The sequence below is a fragment of the Aegilops tauschii genome, chromosome 1 (genome assembly GCF_002575655.3).
Source record: "Aegilops tauschii subsp. strangulata cultivar AL8/78 chromosome 1, Aet v6.0, whole genome shotgun sequence".
Classification (NCBI taxonomy): domain Eukaryota; kingdom Viridiplantae; phylum Streptophyta; class Magnoliopsida; order Poales; family Poaceae; genus Aegilops; species Aegilops tauschii.
In genome coordinates, this window is record NC_053035.3 from 372954180 (window position 1) to 372966756 (window position 12577).

The following is a 12577-nucleotide window of genomic DNA, read 5'->3' on the forward strand; positions in this document are numbered from 1 at the left end:
GCAGTTCTTCCGTGTAGCACTGCAGTGCGCAGCGTAAAGAACATGCAGTTCGCTTCTGTTGAACATGAAGTGCGGAAGTTTTATCAGAATAACTATTCTGCTAATATTTGCAGAATAGACCGGCTGTATATATATATATATATATATATATATATATATATATATATATATATATATATAGGATTATATATATATATAGGACAAATGTTTCCTACAAGCAGTGGTAGTTACCACCACTTGCGTTTTGTATGTTGTACCACCACTTGCGTTTCCTATAAACAGAATAGACCGAGAGTATGTATGTGTAGTATGTAGTATATAACAATGATTAGGTAGTATATATACTATTTTTTAGGTAGTATGTACCATGTTTTGAGTATGCTCTTTTTTAGTATAAATATGTACGTATTTCACAAATATAACAAAAACTATGGGCTCATATGCAATTTTTTTATTTAACTTGCTTTGAAATATCTTAGATATAGTATATGAACATATTTAAAATAATATATATAGTACCACATGGTAGTATATGTGATATGTGGGGTAACTACCACCGGGTGGTAGGATGTATTATCTATCAAATTGGAGAGTATATACGCGTAGTATGTAGTATATAAGAATGATTAGGTAGTATATATACTACTTTTTGGTTAGTATGTATCGTATTTTGAGAAAATTCTTTTTCACGTGTAAATATATACGTATTTCACATATATAATAAAAACCGTGGGCCAACTTGCAATTTTTTGATGTCACTCGCTTTGAAGTATCTTATATATAGCATATGAACATATTTTCAATGATAAAGTAGTATATATATACTACCACATGATAGTATATGGGACATGTGGGGTAACTACCCCTAGGTGGTAGGATGTATTTTCCCTATATATATATATATATATATATATATATATATATATATATATATATATATATATATATATATATATATAGGGAAAATACAGGCATGCTAAAGTAAGCCTGAGCGTAGAATTAGATTTTGTACGCTCCGGCCAGGCCGCATGAGGCAAAGAGCAACTCCTCCCACGCTAGCACCCTCTAAGCGGTATATTTTGAACGTAAATTTCCTTTGATTGGTCGTAACTATGGAAACCACCATTACGGGTACTAATCTGGTTCCAGTTGATAGTAAAGTTTTGCATTGTATGTAGTAAAAATTAATTATAGTAGTAACTATACGTGACCGATGGCAGATTCTTATTACTAGGAATATAGTCTTTTACTACTTCGCTCTTGTGCTATACTACTAAAACATATAGTCATGAATGATTTTACCATTAAATTTACCTAGTAATATTCTCAAACATTTACTATGAGCAATGTTTAATTTTCTGAAGCATCAGTATTTCATAAATTCTTTACATTCTAATAAAAATTGTCTTCTACCAAATGGTAATGCAATTACTACCTATAGTACACATAGTACACCTAATAGCAATTTGCTCCATACCTCGTCGTAATGCAATTACCATGAAATAAGTTCTTCATTAAAAAGAAATACCTGTGTTGACTAGTCATAAGCTGGTAATGGTTTTAATCCCGTTACTATATTTTGTTAGAACATTTACCGAGGTTAGTGATTAGACTAGTTGGCATGGGAGCTGGTAAAAGCTTTAATCATGTTACCATATAAACTAGCTTTTTTACCATGCCAGCCAACGGAGCCACGGGGCGGAGGAGGCACGCCTTACAGCCGGTAACGGAAATTAATTCTATTACTATATATGCATGTCTTTTTACTGTGGTTAGTTAAACGAGTGCGGCTAGCCTGGCCGAGCGGCGGGCAAAGCACACAATTAGCGTCCGGAGCGTACGATAAGGGGTTTTACGCGCACGCTCACATAGTGTTACTATTCATCATCCAGGGTGCAGAATAAGTTATTCTTCACCCGAGGTAATCTTACGATCATATCATAATTAAATTACGTTTGGAATTCAAATAGTTACATTTCTATTGATTCACTACATCAAATTTGGCATAAAAATAAAAATATAGGTCATAAGGCAAGAAAATTTGCAGTTTATGTGTATTTTACACTATGTTTTTACGTTTGTAATTTTACATAACATGAAATATTTTTTACGACGATTATATATATTATTACGGTCTCTTTTTATGTCGGAAATAAGACAAAACTTACGAAACGTAAAATTACGGTGTCATTTCGTTGAACTGATGGTTTTTATTAAAAGGGTAAATAAGAGCTCCCTCCCGCTCTCTCCCCGTTCCACCGGCCACTCCAGTCGTCGACCGAGCTGCTCGCGGCCAATCCATCCGCCCGCCCGCCTCCCTCCCGGCAACCCAGGCCCCATCCTAGGTGCAGCGATGGGCGACGGTGGCGGCGCTCGCAGGGGCGGCCGGCGGCGGCGACATCCCACGACGTCGACGCGCCCAAGATCCCCGGCTTCTCGAACGATTTCATGCTCGTACGCCCCCCTCCCCCTCCTCCCCGCCTTTCCCGAGCGAGTGGAGCAGGCGGCCCCGGTTCCTGATTTCGAGCCCATGGCCGGGTGGCCGGCGGAGCTCCGTTCTGGCGGGCGCGCGACCCGGAGCCTCCCGATTCTGAACACGTGGCTGGGTGGCCAGCAGAGCTCCGTTCTGGTCGGGCGCGTGACCCCGGAGCCTCCCGATACCGAGCCCGTGGCCGGGTGGCCGGCGGAGATCCGTTCTGGCCGTTCCTCATCCCGTGCGGCGCCAACGACGCTGTCTACCCGGCGCCACCGACCGTTCTCCCCCGACGGCCTCCTGCAAGCACAGCGATGAGAGGTTCATGTCTTCATCTGCTGCAGTTCACTATTTTGTGTTTTGTCTAAAGATAAATGGAAGTGCAAATGCAGCCCGCTAGTGATTTGCTCTTAAGGTTCATTTTACTTATGTTTGCAAGAAAAAAAGGTGGTGTGCTTCGGTTGGATGCCCCGTTACTAAACAATCTTGTTGAAAAACTGCAGTTTGTTGTAAATATATATGTTTGAGTGTACGCCCTTTTGCTCTCTACCTCCGCTATCCATAGTTCTGTGGTATTCTCTGAGTACTTGTTAATGTATGTCTAGGTGCAAGTGCGCTGTTGTGCTACCCATTTCCGTCAGCACACTACTAGGAAAAGGCCTGCTAGTGGCGCACCTGTTTTGCCTACTAATGGCGCACTACAGGTGCGCCACTAGCATCACGCCATTAGATTTTTTACTAATGGCGCACCACAGGTGCGCCATTAGTATGCCTCCCAGGGGGCCATATTTAACCATGTGCTCTGGCTTACTAATGGCGCACTTGTTGATGATGCGCCACTAGTGTGCATTTTGCAGTGCGCCACTAAAGTGCTGGGTGGTGCACCACTAGTATGAATATTAGGGATTTTTTTCTTTTCTGATATTTGCACAGGTTACAAAACATATTACTGCACAGAATATAGACAGCACAACATATAAATAGCAGAGTTATCGAATACAATAGAAGATTAGTCTCCGAATACAATTCATCATATTAGTCTCCGAATTCAAAAGACCGAACAAAGTTAGAACATTACAAGTCTCGAAACCACGAGTAGCGAGTTTGTCTTCACATTACAAGTCGATATCCTACCATCACATAGAAGAGAGCTGCGGTCATCACGATTAGCATCATCGCGATGAAACTGGTCTTCATCCGGTTCCTCCTCCGCTCCCTCCTCTCTCCCGCTAGATAGCGCGCGTATCTAGCTTCCGCCTTCGCCCTAGTGGTGTACCCTTTGTAGCTGTTACCGCTGAAATGGTGAACCCGTCTCCGACACTCCTCCCAGTCATCGTAGACTCCGGGAACCTTACCCTTGTACACGACACATGATGGCATCTCTATGCACTAGCCAAACAAAACGTTAGTAGCAATTCACAGACAATACATAAGCAATATATAAGTATGCAACAAAAGGATCGGAAGAGAAAAGCAACACATTAATAGCACGATTCATGGTCCTACTAATAAATAGCATCGATTACATATAAGTTGAACGACTGTCCAAACCAAAGAGACATACAAGTTCATTAAAGTTTAATATTACAACATGAGCCAATCGACATTTCAGAACTACATAGCATCACTACTTTCGACTCGACTCAGGGACCGGAGCGTGGATGAAGCCGCCGTCTTTCGTGAAGGTCATGAAATCGCGGGTGTTGTCAGCCTGCATTTGTAGCGTTGTTTCTATCTCACTGTTGGACGGTTGATATCTGAGATAGAACTGCCCCGAGGTACGAAGGACATCTTGATGGATGATTTCCGCAAACTCCGACTGGATGCGAAAGAATTCTTGTCTAATGTCCGCGTCCTAGATTGCCGACAAGCGTGCGGCCCAATCTTTGAGATTATTTGGTAGCAGAAGGTGATTATGGTCCCGCACGATCGCCCGCATGTGATGGAGGGCGTAGTAGGCATCCTTCTGACCGCCAGGCGGCTGCTTGACGCAGGGGAACGTCGTATTGTGGGTGAAGATGTGCTTGCCGTACCTCTGAACTGGCCTGCTGAAGGTGCCTCCGGATCTGGCGTAGCTGGGAAGAACATCATCAAGAACTTTCTTGATATTTGTGTAGTCTTTCTTCGACTGACGGTCCGGGTCGAAATACGTGGCCATGGAATATTTCGGGCTTAAGAGGATGAGTGTGCAATGTGTGTCACTGCACAAAACACGGAATGTTAGAAAAAAAAGAACGATCGAAATCTAAGAAATCATATGTTACGGGGCGGTGAGGGGATGACTTACTCTGGAAAGTAAGGCACGAGGAAGTTATCCTTATCTGGGTTTGCCAGAATGACGCCTTCGAGGTATGAACTCGCGACTTGCCGGTCCCCAGCGCTGCCCAAGATCTTGGCACGCATGTAGAAGGGGTCGACTATCACGATGTCCGGGGTCTTGTCTCTAATGATCCGCATCTCCATACTCAGCGAAAATAGCCGAACGAAGGTGTAGTGCAGCGGATGAAGGTTAAACATAGCGAAGATGTCATCAAACCGCAGGACGATCGTACCCCCGATGGCGCTATCCACAAAGCCCTTGCCCTCTGGCACCTTGGCCATGAAAACCGGGTATGCCACATCATTCTCAGAGAGATGACGCTTCTCCAAAGAAAGAACACATTCATGCAGACTGCGCATAGCACCGGTTGCAGCATTGAGCAGATTAGTCGGTAGCATCAGCCTACCCGCCACATGCACCCTCCTCGAGATATCCTTAGGTGAAGGTGGCCCGTCCTGAGCACGGATCGTACTCGGTGCCGGCTGGCTCGCACCGCCCTTGTTATTCTTTCGTTTCCGTCCCTTCTTCCTCATCTCCTGTAATGGGATCGAGTTCTGCTCAGAGACCGCCTTCTTGAGTGTGTTGGGGCTGATAATATTCTGCACCTCGGCTATCTGAGGCTCGGTGAAGGCGGCAGCTGGAGGCGTCTCCTGAGAACTGAACGCCAGACAACGCCTGTTGCAATTGGGTTTCTCCGCGGTACCAGCTAGATCGCGGTCGTCTTTTTCAGGGTTGGGTTCTTGAGAAGGAGGCCCGAAGAATTTGTCACTGTACCCATGTTCGGCAAAGTACTTATCGACGTTGGTAAATATACCGTCGTCGTTGTCGTCGTCGTCCGGATCCTGTGCCATATGCATGTCCGGATCCTGTGCCATAGGGATGTCCGGCATGTCCGGTAGCGTTGCGGCGGTCTTGCCATGGCTTGGCGCCGGCATGACTGGCAGTGTTGTCTGTGGGGTGGTGTCCCCCGCCCCCAAATGAATCTGCCTCTTCGGCCAAAGCAGGGGCCAGCTTACGCAGGCACTGAGGGTCATCACATCATCTTCGTCGGCCTCAGCGGGTCGAATCGGAGGTAACAACTCGTCACAGCCTGGCAGCACCCGAACTATTTCAACCCTATACACGGTGGGTGGCATCGGATTACCGTGGAACACGGGGTTGCCCGGTTGAACGATTCTGCCCTTGGCGACATCGATCAACTCGCCGCCCACGAAGTGCAGTAGAGTGCATGGAACGTCGGCGGCGCCCTGCGAAAACATGTAGGGCGTCAGGGATGCCCAGTCAAAGGCAAGGAGATGAAGTCATCGGCCGAGAGGCTTAGTTACCGTGATGGCGTCGAGCTCGGCTAATGTCGAGGCACCGCCAACGGCGGGCATGCAACTACCGGAGGGGCCGCTTGCTGCCGAGGTGCCGGCCGGCGTACACCCAGGTGCATTAAGCTCCAATGCCCGTGCCGGCGCCGGAGACACCAATACCGCCTCCGCCGGAGACACCAATGGCGCCGCCTGCACGTTGTGCGAGTTGCTGGCCGTGAAGCTGGGAACCAGGGGCGGCCCCTGTTGGCCGCCCGCAATCCACGTCTGCAGCCCCTGAATCAAGGTAGGCACAATGGCGGTGAGCGTCGTTCCCAGTTGTTGTTGCACTTGCTCTTGGACAATCTCCGGAATCCGCGCCACTTGTGCCTTGAGTTCTTGAACCTCGCGCGACTGGCTTTCTGAGCTGGTCTTTTTCTCCTTTCGCCCACCAGCGTTATAGTATGACGACCATTTTGTGGACAAGCCTTTGCCGGCCACACGACCAGCTGACGACGGCTTACTGAGCTTATCCTTGTTTTTCATTATGTTCAACGCCCTATTTAGAGTGTTGTCCCAAGGGGAGCTCTGAGACGACCCCGCGCTACTGCTTTCAGTCTCCTGCGGAAGGAATGTGAACCATTTTGAAATTTGGCTTCATTAATTAGAATGCAACCATATGGAGCTAATTACGCGGGGGTGTATTCCTTACCAGAACACGCTCAAGCGCCTTGGTCTTCGGATCCGTGGTAAGCTCCTTTGTTACCGGGTCCTCCTTGTATCGGGCCGTGACATAGTTCCTGGTCTGCTTCTCGCGGTATTTCTCGAAGTGGGGCGGTAGGCCTTGCTCGGCACGCTCCGCGTCCTCCTTGTCCCATATAGGTTCCGCCACTCTGTAACCGCCGGGACCGAGTTTGTGGACCCCTAAGTTAAAGTCCCGCATCTCTTTCCCCCACTGACTTGATTCCTCGGATGCGCCGCTCTCGCACTTGATCTTGAAATCCTTGTAGTCATCTTCGCTGATCGAAGGATTTTTTGCCTTGATCTTCTCATAACTATCACCTTTGTTAATCATTCTCTTCACCGCGCTTCTCCAAGTAGACAGGGCCGTGCTCATCTTCGTGAGGGCGGCACTGTTCACTTTATTCCCTGAGAGGCGTGTGTTTGCAAAGTCAGCGGGGAACTTGTATCGTTCGTGCAGCTTCGTGAAGAGGAGGTTGCGCAAATTCCCTCGGTCCTTATGCCTTAGGTTCTCGGTGTTGATTGAGACGGTGCTCCGGAGAATGCACCCGAGCTGAATCGAGTACCCCTTGACTAATTCTTTGGGCGTCGTTGGATCCCCGTCGCAGTTCACTTCAGTAAATTCCTCCTTGACGGTGCCGAGCACGTTCGGGCGCCGGTCCTTCCGTTGCCTGTTCGGTTGGCTGCCATCTGTGCGTGCGCTGCCATCATCAGTGGTGGCATCCTCGGCGGCACCATCAGTGGTGTCATCCCCGACGCCACTAGGGATTGTGTAGTCAGGATCGGTGTCTTCCGCAGTGTCCTCATAGCGGTGAGGTTCTTCCTCCATCTCCTGGGACAGCTCCCAGAAAGCCTTGCCGCCCGAATCGCCGGCCTCATCGTTGTGGGCCATGTTTCGCTATAAATAGGAAAAAAGTTTGGTCAAAAAGTTGGTTATTGTCAAGGAACAAGATCATGGTCTCATCATTTAGGGTTTGTTGACACCGAGGCATCCTAAAAGCTAAACTTTTATCATTTAGGGTTTGTCGACGCCGAGGCACCCTAAAAGCCTAAGCTTTCATCATTTCGGTTTTTATCGACACTGAGGCACCCTAAAAGCCAAGGTTTTATAATTTAGGGTTTATCGATGCTGAGGCACCTTAAATGCGAAGTTAAGTTTTCATCATTTAGGGTTTATCGATGCCGAGGCACCCTAGGTTGACTGATATATATGGGTATCTTCTAATAATATACCCTATCAAGAAAAGGGAAGGAGAATTCTAAGTTGGGCCTAATCACTTGGCTTTATTGCCACCTATGGTTTAATGCAGCAAGAATAAAGGGGCAGTTGATCCTACCTAATTAAGTACTAAGATACCCCGGCCCATGCATTAGTCGCAAGTACCCCATATGTCCTATTTTTAGCAAAGTCATGCTAAAATTCACGGAAAATTTCAGCATGACCTTTGCTGAAAATAGGACATATGGAGTACCCGAATTTGCCGGAACGGAAGTTAATCGACATTCTGGCAAACTCAAGGGCCTCTCGGGGTACAGCAGCAGCATCACAAGTTGACAAAATTCCCAAGTAGTACAACAACAGCATCATAAGTAGTACCAATGAACATATAGTCCAGCACATTCTGAATTTCGATAAATGACAGCAAGTTAACTCATGCTGACAGCAACAAACTTATAACAACATAAATGAAATTGCAGTTGTACGATCATAAACTTATAACAACATAAACTCATGCTGATAGCAACAAATTGCAATGATCAAGCTATCTGAAAACAGAGTACTTGTTGATTAACTATCAAGCTATCTGAAAACAGAGTACTTGTTTATTAACTGGCAGGGTAGATAAGAGACTGCAAATTAAATAGCCATATATCCATCTTCTGAGCTATGAGCCATGGACCATCCACCCCATGAACTAGGAGTGTCATGCAGCATAAAAACTGCCAGTGGCCAGAAGAACTGCACCAAAGCAACTGGAGTTTTGCAACTATGTGATAGTGAACAACACAAGAGGTGCTGCTGCTCAGGGCTTCAATTTGAAATACTACTGGAAGATAACTAGCTAAAAATATGTGGAAGTGGAGCATTACTACTCTACAGAAAGATAACGCAATGTAACAAAAGTGTAACTCTATCTATCTACAATGAGTGGAAATGGCCAAGCCTAAACAACTTACTACTTAACCAATTCTCAGGCAGGCCATACACAACACGGTGGCTCATAACGCACCAACCAGTCAGATAACAAGAGCAGTTCAGCACCACTGATACAGTGCTCCAGCTACCAAACCAAACAAGTAAATCAATTACCACACCAGCAGAACCATACAGTCAGTCCCGTGACCCTCACCATACATGTCACTATGATAGAGCATTTGAAGGGAAAATCACATGTTAGGCACGCATAGTGATATGGGGCACATTCAGATGCATACTAGTACAGCATGCGCATAGAAATGGTGCTCTGTTTTACTATCTGATTCTGTCAAAATGCAAGCATGTGATGCAAAGAAGTAGGTGGCTCTGCTCGCGCGCGCCGTCTGTAAAGAAAGAAGAGTGGATTACTAGATCACAAAATTTCCTTGAGAGCTCCAAACGGCGCAAGCACAGCAACAGCAATGTGGGGGGGCAAGGCGCAGTCGTCGCTAAAATTATGGAAAATTGAACCAACCTACAACAATTTCAGACTACAGTTGCCGATAATTACCAACTCCTGACAATTTCAGACTACAGCAGTTTCAGTTAACTATTTTTTAGACTACAACAATTTCAGTGAACTTTACCAAATCCTGGAATGTTACATGTCTGTCTTGGATAGGATGCAGGTGTACATGGACCAGAAAGAAATCTAGTACTAAGGAATTTACAGAAGATGTGCAGTGCAATGCAAGAACCCCAAGTCTGCGACTTACCATGGCCGATGCACGAAATTCGGTTGTAGCTGAGGTTGAGCACGCGAAGCTTCATCAGTTCCCGGAGCCCCTCGACGTTGGAGATCTTGTTCCGCGACAGATCCAGCGAGTGCAGGCCCTTCGGCGGTGATCCGGGGGAGATATGAACTGCATGACGAACAGAACAGGCCAAATTCAGCAACGGAAGTTGTACTATCTATCTACTAGTTACTGAATGTTTGAAGATGCTACTGTCTAGTACGGGAGCGCGGGAGCGCACGAGCACGCGGGAACGGCGGCCGCACCTAACCCTAGGTCGCCGCCCCATGGGGCATGGGGATGAGCGGGGGAGAGAGGGAGGGAGGGAGAGAGACTAACCAGGCCGCGCGGGAAGGCTCGCGCCGCTGTCGAGGAGCGCGTCTGACGAGGATAGCCGCCATCGAGGGGCAGCTCCAACGAGAGAGATTTGGGGGCGGTGGCGGTCTGGTGGGGGTCGGGGGCGTCGGGGGCGGTGGGGGTCGGCGTCGGGGGCGGTGGGCGATGGGCAGCGAGGCGCCGGGGCGTTGGGGGCGATGGTGGTCGGGTGCGGCGGGGGCAGCGAGAATGGCCGGGGACGGCGAGCACGGGGGCGGTGCGGGTGAGGTGAGGCAGTGGGGGGCGGGTGAGGTGAGGCAGAGAGAAAAATGTGAGACTGGGGATAGATTTTAGTGGGGGGAGGGTTAGCAATGGCGCACCCCCTAGCGGTGCGCCATTAGTAATTTTTTTCGATAGCAATGGCGCACCTCGTGGCGGTGCGCGATTAGTAACCTTTTTTTCTGATAGCAATGGCGCACCTCCTAGTGGTGCGCCATTAGTAACCTTTTTTCTGATAGCAATGGCGCACCTCCTAGCGGTGCGCCATTAGTAATTTTTTATTATTATTTTTAGTTGCATCTTTAGTATTTGGTTCAGTTTGCGAATTAATATTAACTAAAATTTATATGGGGTGGCGATCCCGGCCGACCCATTGGCGTACTCGATGCAGACGGAGGAGGCACGGCTCCTGGAGTGGACGGAGGGGGGCCGCGAAGGGTTCGGCCGGCTGGGCGCGCCGCGGCGGAGGGCTGGCAGCGGCGGCTTGAACCCTAGGTCTCGCTCGAGGGGAGGGAGGGGTGGGTGGTGCACTTGGCCGATTCCATTCGGGGGAACCGAGCAAGGAGACAGGGGAGGGTGCGGGGGGTCGTCGGCGGCGAGGGGGATCTGGCGAGGGGGGATAGCGCGCGATCGAGATGGAGGGGGATCTTGCGCGGGGGGCGAGGGAGAAAGGGATAGATGGGGGAAGGTTAGCAATGGCGCACCTCCCAAGGTGCGCCCTAAGTATATCCATAGCAATGGCACACCACCGAGGGGTTGCGCCATAAGTAACTTTTTTTAGTTGCGTCTAATAATTTTTTATTTGTTATTTCAAAATATTTATCAAATTTGTTATTTGTTATTTCAAAATATTTATGAAGATGAAAAAATATCATCAAATTTGTTATTTAAAAATATTATCAATATTTTTTTGGATTTTTAGTTGCATTCATTTGTGAATTGGTAAAACATTTATGAATATGAAAACATTTATGAATACAATCGAGAAATGAAGGCTACAATTTAAATATAATCGATCTTAGCTAGCTAGCTGTTCACAATCTTCTTGCCCTTATTTTTCGTAAATGGAGTTCTTCTCTTGAACGGACTTCCTTTAGGTAGGGTGGTCCTGCTTCTTCTTGTGGTGTATGCTGGTACTTCATCGTCGTCGTCATGTTCCATCTTCGGGTCGCCGTACTTGTCGAAGTCTTGCTCATTGGCGACTCCATCCATTCCGATGATCTTCCTTTTGCCTCTCCTCATGACAACATGACTGGGCTTTGACGGGTCGGTAATGAAGAAGCATTGGTCCACTTGGGAAGCCAGTACCCATGGCTCATTTTTTGCGGTGACGTTTGCGCCCGCGGTCTTGGATTTGGCTTCGGGTATAACCATGGTGGTGAAATACCGGTCTTCTTTTAGGACGCTCTTGGCCCATCTGACACGGAACATCGGGACCTTCTCTCCAGCGTAGCTCAGCTCCCAGATCTCCTCGATCCTTCCGTAGTATCTGTCCTTGTCGTTACCGATGTAGGATTCCATCGTTACCCCGGAGTTCTGATAACCATCGCTCTTCATGTCCTTTCCCTCGGTGTAGAATGTGTAGCCATTGATAACGTACGCCTCATACGTCATCAGGTTGTGCTCGGCGCCCTGTGACAAGGCGAATATGAGTTGCTCTTCCGCGGAAGAATCCTCATGTAAAGGGTACGACAAAAGCTTCTGCTTGAACCAACGCGTGAAACATGAGTTGTGCTCTTTGATTATATCTCCGTCCGTCCTCTGTTGGCCTCGGTCATTGTACTGCTTCTCAATAAAGGTTTTGTGCTCTACCACCCAAGGATCGACCACGTCTATGTGTTGTAGCGCGACTAGGTTTGCTCTTTCAAAGTCGGCGAGTCGACCCTCGAAGTCGACATGCATTTCACGGCGACCCTCACGGTGACCCCATCCAGCGAGCCTGCCGAGGTGCCTGTTGAAGGGCGGACCAACGGGGTTCTCGATGCCTAGATAATTCATGCAGTAGGAGATGCACTCTTCGGTCAGAAAGCCCCTGGCTATGCTTCCCTCTGGACGTGACATGTTGCGAACGTATCCTTTGATGACATCATTCATCCTTTTGAACGGCATCATGTTGTGCAGGAACGTCGGCCTGAGTTGGATGATATCCACCACGATATGGACCAGCAGATGCACCAGAACGTCGAAGAATGCGGGCGGGAAGTACATCTCAAGCTCCCATAGTAT